The 9,582-nt window shown below is 48.0% G+C and overlaps 1 protein-coding gene across 3 annotated transcripts in view; it reads left to right on the top strand.

Moving 5' to 3' along the window:
* Window positions 1-4,167: 4,167 nt before the first annotated feature.
* trim13 (tripartite motif containing 13) overlaps window positions 4,168-9,582 on the top strand; it is a 53,122-nt gene continuing 47,707 nt past the window's right edge. Inside the window, exons 1-3 of one of the 3 annotated variants that reach the window (XM_072514222.1) lie at window positions 4,193-4,465; window positions 8,458-8,642; window positions 8,738-8,927. The gene's annotated coding sequence lies outside the window, so the exon portion shown is untranslated. The other 2 variants (XM_072514223.1, XM_072514220.1) reach the window with 2 other exon arrangements.

The raw sequence follows: 9,582 nt of genomic DNA, 5'->3' as shown, positions 1-9,582 counted from the left end.
ATCCAAGGTCACCGAACCAACTGACTGGGTCAGCTCGATGGTGTGCGTAAAGAAGCCTTTCGGGGGACCTGGGCATCTGCATTGATCCCAAGGATCTCAATAAGAATCTCATGCGGGAACACTACCCCATCCCGAAGCGGGAGGAACTCACAAGTGAGATGGCACACGCGCGCCTCTTCACCAAATTGGATGCATCACAGGGATTTTGGCAAATCCAGTGGAAGAGTCCAGCAGAAGGCTCTGCACCTTCAACACGCCTTTTAGCAGATACTGGTACAATCGCATGCCATTTGGCACCATCTCGGCATCGGAGATATTCCATCGCATCATGGAGCAGATGATGGAAGGCATTGAAGGGGTTTGTGTGTACGTGGACGACATCATCATGTGGTCCACGACCCCTGAAGAACATGTGTCCCGTCTCCAGAAGGTATTCCGCCATGTACATGCCAACGGCCTGAAGTTAAACAGGTCCAAATGTTGTTTTGGCACATCGTGCTCAAGTTCCTAGGCGACCAGATCTCACAGCATGGTGTGCGCCCGGACACAGACAAAATCAAGGCCATCGAGGCGCTGAAGGTCCTTGAATACAAAAAGGCGGTGCTGGTCAATTTTGGTCTTGGGTATGGTCAATTTTCTGGGCAAGTTCATTCCAAACATGGCCACACACACCATGGCCCTATGCAACCTGGTGAAAAAGTCAACTGCCTTTGAGTGGAAGACGGCACACCAGATAGAGTGGCTGGAGCTGAAAGCCAAGCTCACCACTGCACCAGTACTGGCATTCTTCGACCGGGACCGGGAGACAAAGATATCCACAGATACGAGTCAGGATGGCATAGGTGCGGTGTTGCTTCAATGAGATGACACATCATCCTGGGCACCAGTAGCCTACGCATTAAGGGCGATGACGCCCACTGAAAACAGATATGCACATATTGAGAAGGAGTGCTTGGGTCTTCTCACCGGCATCCTCAAATTTCATGATTATGTCTATGGCCTGCTGACATTCACTGTCAAGACGGATCATAGGCCTCTGGTCCACATCATCCACAAGGACCTGAACGACATGACGCCTCGGTTGCAGAGAATCCTGCTTAAATTTAGGAGGTATGACTTCAACTTGGTGTACACACCTGGCAAGGAGATCATCATCGCTGATGCATTGTCCCGCTCCGTCACCTCGCCCAGTGAGCCGCTGGAGATCATCCAATCGCAGGTGCAGCTGTATGCTAGCACTCCCCCAGCGACAGATGAGAAGGTAGTTCTCATCCGTGATGAGACAGCCAAGGACCCCCTCTTGTAGCGCGTCATCCATAACCTCACCAATGGCTGGCAGAAAGGGCAATACCCACAATTTTACAATGTGAAGGACGACCTGACGGTGATTGATGGTATCCTCCTCAAGCTGGACAGGATTGTCATTCCGCTCCGTCTCCAGAGCTTGGTGCTGCGCCAGATTCATGTGGGACACCTGGGCGTTGAGAAGTGCAGACACAGAGCCCGGCAAGCCGTCTACTGGCCCGGCATCAGCCAGCACATCACGAACATGGACCTGAACTGTGCTACCTGTCAGCGGTTCCAGCCAGCGCAGAGCAAGGAGACGCTCCAACAGCATGACATAGTGACCTCTCCGTGGTCCAAGGTTGGCATCGACCTCTTTCATGCGAATGGTCGCGACTACGTATTGATCATCGACTATTTCTCGAATTACCCTGAGGTCATGAAGCTCCCGGACCTCACCTCTTGGACTGTCATCAAAGCCTGTAAGGAGACGTTCCCAAGGCATGGCATCCCAATCACCGCCATGAGCGACAATGGCCTGTGCTTTAACAGTCGAGAATGGTCCACGTCTGCCAGGTCATACAATTTCCAGCATGTCACCTCCAGTCCGCACTATCCGCAGTCCAATGGAAAAGTTAAGAAAGGGGTGCACATTGTGAAACAGCTCATCTGCAAGGCCGTGGACTCTGCTTCCGACATACACCCTGCACTGCTCGCGTACAGGGCGACTCCATTGTCCACTGGCATGTCGCCGGCTCAACTCCTGATGAAAAGGGACCCGCGGACGACGCTTCCAGCCATACACCTGCCCAACCTGATTCACCTCCCGGTGCTGCAGAAGATGCAGCAGCTCACAGACCGTCAAAAGCAGGGCTATGATGCCTATGCCACTGATCTGGCCGTGCTATCCCCGGCAGACACTGTCAGGATCCAGATACCGGATGGTGGCTGGTCTGCCCCGGCTGTCGTTGTTCGACAGGCCACGCCCCGCTCTTATGTTGTATGTATGGCTGATGGCTCCATCGTGCGAAGGAACCCACGGGCACTGCACAAAGTTGCTTGCCCGCAACCACTTTCTCCTCCATTTCCATATGTTGAATTGCCACCTCCTGATACCTTGCCACCATGAGGACATCAGTCAAGCTTCCATCCCACCTGTCAAGGCGCCATCGTCCCTCCGCCACCTCTCCGGAGGTCGACCAGGATCAGACGCAAGCCTCAGAGACTGGACTTGTGAACATGTTTTGTTTGCTCTGTTCTGTTGTCTTCCGTCAGTCACATTAGACAGACTCATTCACATGTAAATACATTCACATACGCCAACAAAACATGAAAAAAAGGGAGCTGTCATGATATGCAAACATGCAGCTAATGAACACATAGAATAGGACACGACCAATGAGCAGTCAGGACACTCAGGGGTGGTATCTCACTATAAAAGGGATGAGGCACTCACACCCCACCTTTTTCCACAGATGTGTTATTCCAAATTACATAACACAACAGGTTTTAGCTGCCGGAAACACTGCATGCAACAGGCCTGCGCTGCCTGCAGCTGTGTTGAACTCTTTTGAGGTCACACAATTATACTAAAAGAAACAAACTCAAGGACAAATTAAAAGGCGCTGCGAAGTGGGAAATGGTCCAAAAGGGCACTTGGCACAGAAGATGGCTGCCTGACACACATGATGGAGACACAGAGAATAGAGCAGACATAACTGATGCCTGGAGTCCAGTGGGGTGCCAGTAGCACAGATAGGAACTGATCCAGGACAAAGGGTGCCAGGCAGGAAGATTAAGAAATACATAAATGTGGGACACCACTTGAATAAAGCTGACTTCAGCCAAGGTGTACACAATGATATGGTAATACGAATGTCTTGGGCCATTTCCTAAAACAAAGGGACAATCGATACTATCTTCCTGCTGCTGCCTGTAACCTGTAAAACCTCTCTGACTGTGGCCATGTGTAATTGGCAAAACGCTTACAGAGATGTACAATCTATAAAATGTTTAAAGATAACAAGGTGATAATTGTTTCGTATCTGGGCTCATTGTGAACCCAAAGTATAAAATGAATGACTGCCATTCAAACCGGGAGAAAAGCTGGCTACTGTACCGCAGGGTACGTACGCTTTCTCCCGAAGCTTCATGTAACAATAAAACTGCACTTATTTGAACACAGCAAGTCTGACTCTTGAAGTGGTTGATTTCCCACAACAGCTGCTCCTGATAGGGACACTGCCCAAACAAAACAAAGATCAACGGAAACTTGACAAACATCAAATCTCAGTGTGATTTAAGAGGGTTGCTGCAGCTGTGTTGATATCAGCGATGGGTTGAGGTCCTTAAGTTGTCATTAATTAGCCACTTATGGGCATCAGTTGACCGAGGGGCGGGTGGTGAATCCAGTACACCACCATCCCGCCTAATTACATGCCTTTCCTGTCTGCAAGCTCTCTGTTTCTCTTCCCACAAATGCAGTCTACAGGGCTGCAGTGTTTGAGCAAGAGCAACTGACTGGATTTCTGTGGAAAACTGGCATGGACTCGATAGGTCAAATAGCTTCCCTCTGTGCTATAAAATGGCAGTGTGACCTGCTAAATATCTGGCATTTTCTGTGTTTGTTACTTATTTGACACGTTTGCCATTTCCTTCTTGTCCCTTGTAGTCTTGCCTCCACCTGTCTCTAATGGGCACACATTGTTATAATTCTCTGTTATTTATAATAAACATTTGCTAGTAATCCTTGCCAGTTGCTTTTAGTCTCCCAGTTTGTTGGAATTTGACTCCCAGCGTGCCGTGCACAGCGGACAAATTAGAATGTCAAAAGAGTGCGAATAGTTTTCCCTCACGCCTGCTCAGTACAGCCCTAGTACTAAACAGCATACTCCGCCTCACTGTGAGCAACCCAGAGAGACCGGATACGTTTAAACGGGAAAGAAAATATTCAACAAGAGAGCAGGAAATGCGTCTTTGTGCTGTCTCGTTGGTAGTGTTAGCCTAACGTGTCTCGCCTGTAAATAAAATATCTAAATGTGTGTCACACGTTGGTCTTCTCTGGAGAGTGTGCTGGTGAGGAGAATGTGTCCGCCTCTTCTGTCACCCAGATGGGGCCTGCACGCGAACTAGGAAATTGCTGTTGAGGGGAGCGCCATTGTGACTGGGCGGCTGTTGCCAGGTTAGTGGGTCGGGTTCGCTCTGTGAGAAGCGGCCGGGAGTTCATGTGCTGCAAACGCCCAGCCGGTCGCTGGTCAGGGCTACTGACTGGATTGCCGTGGAGAACTGGCAAGGGGTGGATAAATAAATATATATCAAAGAAACCTAAACCGTGAACGTTCGTAAAATGGATCGAAATCCTTGTAGGTCGACCTCGGTCCACTTGACTGGATGGGGTGGGATTATGGACGCGGCAATTCAACTCGGTTTTTGATTTGGGGACTTTATGCGCTTGCTAAATGTTATAAGGCCAAAAGCATCTCTAGGTCGGAGACAAGTGTGCATTTTTTTCGGTTAGAGGAACTATGCCTTGTTCTAAATCATTCAACTGATCTGATAACTGAAAAATACATCCCTGCAATTTTACCGTACAAGCCATTGGATAATTCCAGACCTTTTTTAAACACAAAATAGACTGAATTATCAGTAGGTAGTATTCTCCAAAGTATAAAATGGAAACTGTTTGCATCCAGAGATAAATGTGTAATTTAAAATTTGGGAAGCGTTGTGACTTGCATTGTCCTCTTTAAGTGTATTGTTGCCATTTGAGATGGGAAGTTAAACAAAAATATTTTTCTCAAGATTGGCCCAAATAACGTTCATATTTTGAGATAATCTTGCAGTTTATAAATTGGAATCTTAAAAATGGATATGGGGCTATGTAATAATTTAATCCTCTTCACTAGTTGATTGTTGGTTGTTAAGGATAGGCTATGTTCTTTACTTTTATGGGATGTGGGCTTTGCTGGCAAGGTGAGCATTTGTTGCCCATTCCTTTTTTAAAAAGTTTAGAGTACCCAATTATTTTTTTTCCAATTAAGGGGCAATTTAGTGTAGCCAATCCACCTAACCTGCACATCTTTGGGTTGTGGGGGTGAAACCCACGCAGACATAGGGAGAAGGTGCAAACTCCACACGGACAGTGACCCAGGGCCGGGATACGAACCCGGTCCTCAGTGCTGCAATCCCAGTGCTAACCACTGTGCTACATGCTGCCCATCCCTAATTGCCTTTGAGAAGGTGGTGGTGAGCTGCCATCTTGAACAGCTGCAGACCATGTGGTGTAGCTACACCCACTGTTATGAGGGAGGAAGTTACAGGGTTTTGACACAGCAACATTGAAGGACCGGTGATATATTTCCAACTCTGGGTGGTGAGTGGCTTGGAGAGGAGCTTCCAGGTGGTGGTGTTCCTATGTATCTGCTGCCCTTGTCCTTCTAGATGGTAGTGGTCTTGGGTTTGAAAGGTGCTGCCTAAGGAGCCTTAGTGAGTTCCTGCAGTGCATGTTGTAGATGGTACACACAAGTATACAACGGCGGTGGAGGGAGCGAATGCTTGTGGAAGGGGTGCCAATCAAGCAGGCTGCTATGTCCTGGATGGTGTTCAGTTTCTTGTGTTGGAGCTGCACTCATTCAGGCAAGTGGAGAGTATTTCATGCACTCCTGACTTGTGCCATGTAGGTGGTTGACAGGATTTGGGGAGTCAGGAGGTGAGCTACCCACCACAGGATTCCTAACCTCTGATCTGCTCTTGTAGCTACAGTATTTATATGGCTAGTCTAGTTCAGTTTGTGGTCAATGGTAACCCTCCAGGATGTTTAGAGGGGATTCAGTGATGGTAATGCCATTGAATGTCAAGGGGCAATGGTTTAATTCTCTCTTATTGGAGATGGTCATTGCCTGGCACTTGTGTGGTGCAAATGTTACTTGTGTTCTGAACTATGCCCATAATGCTCTCTCAACATTTAATCTTTATGGTGGCTTGGAATTTCATCTCGTCTCATTTAAGATCTGTGTAATTCTAATGGGACTTGAGACAAAGCCTTGGTGACTGTGGCAATCCTTTTTATTAAAAAAAAATGTTTTTATTGAATTTTCATATTTTATATCCAAGAATTCATAAATTACAAATGACAAAACTGCACCAGATAACCAACACGTACATTTACAATCAAGTGTCTTCACTGCAACTGTGGCCGTGACCCCCTGTTAGTCAGTGTCAGCATACATATTTTACAATCCCCAATATGGCCAAAGCACATATTTACAAGTGTCTATTTACAGTTTGGTTTGGGCTTTAACTTGCCCTCGGACCAGTCCCCTGTGGCATTGTCCCTCGTGTCCCCCCTACCTCCCCTTTTCTTTTCCTCTGCCCTATGGCTTGTCCATCTCCACTCCTTACTCGACCCTCACTCCCACAACCCTGGACATGTTTCAAAGACGATCATCCAGTACCCGACAAGTCTGGGGCCTGCCCAGAACATGTGGTTGTGGTTGGCCAGTCTCCCTGCCCCAGTTTGCATTTACGCTCCACCGGCAGAAAGAATCCACTCATTCGAGTTCTAGTTAGGTGTGATCTGTGTATTACCTTTAGCTGCAATAGGTTACGCTCTGTGTATGTGGGAGTAAAATTTGCCCTGTGCAATGCTTCAGTCCAGAGAGACACCCCCCCCGCCCCCCAAATCTCTATGCCTAGTTCCATCTCCCATTTTTTCCGTGTCTCGTCCAGGGAGGATCGTACCTCCTACAACAGTCACCTGTACAGATCTGCACAGTTTCCCTTGCCTAGGTCGCCTGTGTCCAGCAGGTCTACTAACAAATATCCTGGTATGTGGGGGTATGTCGTTGTTCCTTGCGGAGGAGGTTTTTGATCTGAACGTATCTGTTTGTTTCCTCTTGGTGACTTGAACCTCCCCGTGGTTCCCCTAGGGTCGCTACTGTAACATCCATGTACATGTCCCTAACAGTCAAAAAATCCTCGTTCTGTCTCCACTTTTTAAAGGTGGTGTCCATTATTGTGGGCGTGAACCTGTGGTTGTTGCAGACGGGGGCTATGGTGGACATTTCGGTTAGCCCGAAGTGTTGCCAGATTTGGTACCACGTCTGAAGCGTGGCTACCACCACTGGGCTATTCAAGTATTTGGCCAGGGGGGACAGGAGAGCGACTGTGGCTAGGGCTCGGAGGGATGTCCCTATGCAGGAACTCTCTTCCATCTTCACCCACTCTGCTCCCGGTTCCTTAACACATCCCTGTACTGTTTCTGTGGAACTAGGCATAGAGATTGGGGGGGGGGGGGGGCTCTGGATTGAAGCATTGCACAGGGCAAATTTTACCCCCACGTACGCAGAGCTGAACCTAATTCAGCTAAAGGTAATGCACAGATCACACCTAACTAGAACTCGAATGAGTGGATTCTTTCTGGAGGTGGAGGGCAAATGCAAACTGGCAGGGAGGCTGGCCAACCACACCCACGTCCCACATGTTCTGGGCTGCCCAGTGGTTGAAATGTAAGCTCTGGAAGGCCAGGCCTGCCATGTTTCTTCTCCTTTTGTAAGGCCTTCTTTTGGATCCTCGTGCTCTTCTCTCCCCTCCAATCCCCACACACGTGTACGTGCAGACGCACGGGTACACACGTTGGAAAAGGCCTTGGGCGTGTAGATCGGGAAGAATGAACAGGAAGAGGAACCTGGGCAGCACGTTCATGTTGATCATCTGCATTCTCCCTACGAGGTTGAGTGGGTGTGGGCCCCACCTCTGCAGGTCTTTTTTTACTTCCTCCACCAGACCGGTCAGGTTCCATTTGTGGATCCGTGTCCAGTCGTGGGTATTTGGTCCCCAGGTGGTGGAATTTGGTCTGGGCTGGCTTAAACAGCAGTCTCTCTCTCTCTCTCTCTCTCTCTCTTTCCCCCCCCCCCCCCCTCTCTCTCTCTCTCTCTTTCCCCCCCACCCCCTTTCTCTCTCTCTCTTTCTTTCTCTCTCTCTCTCTCTCTCTCTCCCCCCCCCCCCCCCCCCCCCCCCCCCCCGCGCGTGGAACTTTGTAACCTGAGAAGGCTCCCAACTCCTTTAGGCGTTTCGTTATCCCTTCTATACTGTCAGGAAGTTTGAGATATAGAGGAGCAGGTTATCTTCGTAGAGTGAAACCCTATGCTCAAAAAAGTTAGATGTACCTTTCAGCACCAGAGGCACGGAGTGATGATCACTATGGTGTCAATCGAGGAATATTTTCAAACGAGCAGTGGAGGAGACTGGCTAAATTAAACCAAATACTGGACAGAAGACTCGCCTCAATCTTGGTGGAGAGTTGAAACAATGACTCATACGGTCACTCAAAGGATGAAAATCAGTCAAGTGATGTCACCGTAAGTATGCTACAAAGTCATATTGGGTATGGTATTTAAATTTATCTTTAATGAGGGTTTACAAATTAAAGCTCGCTTTTCATATTTTTTTAAAGGACTGAATAGCTCAACACGGCTTCAAGGAGGGGTGAGCATCCACAGCCTACCCTCCATACTAGTCAAGAGGAAGACCCTCGACACTTGTCAAGAGGGAGGTGTTTGACATCTCTTTATTGTTTCCCACGGGCATGATTCAAGAATATCTGTCCCAAGTGATTGGAAAAGTGGATACATTGACCTCATAAGGTAGGTGTATTTGTTTTTAAAAAAATATATATATTTTTTATTCTCCTTTTCACATTTTCTCCCAAATTTACACCCAACAATAAACAATAATCAGTAACGAATGTAATGTCAATCCCCGTATCAATAACAACGATCCCATCCTCCCACCAAACCCCAGACATTGGCCTGCATGTTAACATAAACAAATGACAAAAAGGAATCCGGAATCACCCATAGTCACCATTAACACATCCAGCCCCCAACATCCAGCCCCCAACCTAATGTTCGATGTAATCCAATTCTAGAAAGAGCATAATGTATAACGCCCATGAATTGTAGAACCCCTCCATCCTTCCCCTCAGTTCAAATTTGACCTTTTCAAAGAACAAAGAACAAAGAAATGTACAGCACAGGAGCAGGCCCTCCAAGCCCGTGCCGACCATGCTGGCCGACTAAACTACAATCTTCTACACTTCCTGGGTCCGTATCCCTCTATTCCCATCCTATTCATGTATTTGTCAAGATGCCCCTTAAATGTCACTATCGTCCCTGCTTCCACCACCTCCTCCGGTAGCGAGTTCCAGGCACCCACTACCCTCTGCGTAAAAAACTTGCCTCGTACATCTACTCTAAACCTTGCCCCTCTCACCTTAAACCTATGCCCCCTAGTAATTGA

This window comes from Scyliorhinus torazame, chromosome 8 (genome assembly GCF_047496885.1).
Source record: "Scyliorhinus torazame isolate Kashiwa2021f chromosome 8, sScyTor2.1, whole genome shotgun sequence".
Lineage (NCBI taxonomy): Eukaryota > Metazoa > Chordata > Chondrichthyes > Carcharhiniformes > Scyliorhinidae > Scyliorhinus > Scyliorhinus torazame.
The sequence above is the reverse complement of the archived record's forward strand: the minus strand, read 5'-3'. Positions and strand labels throughout refer to the sequence as shown.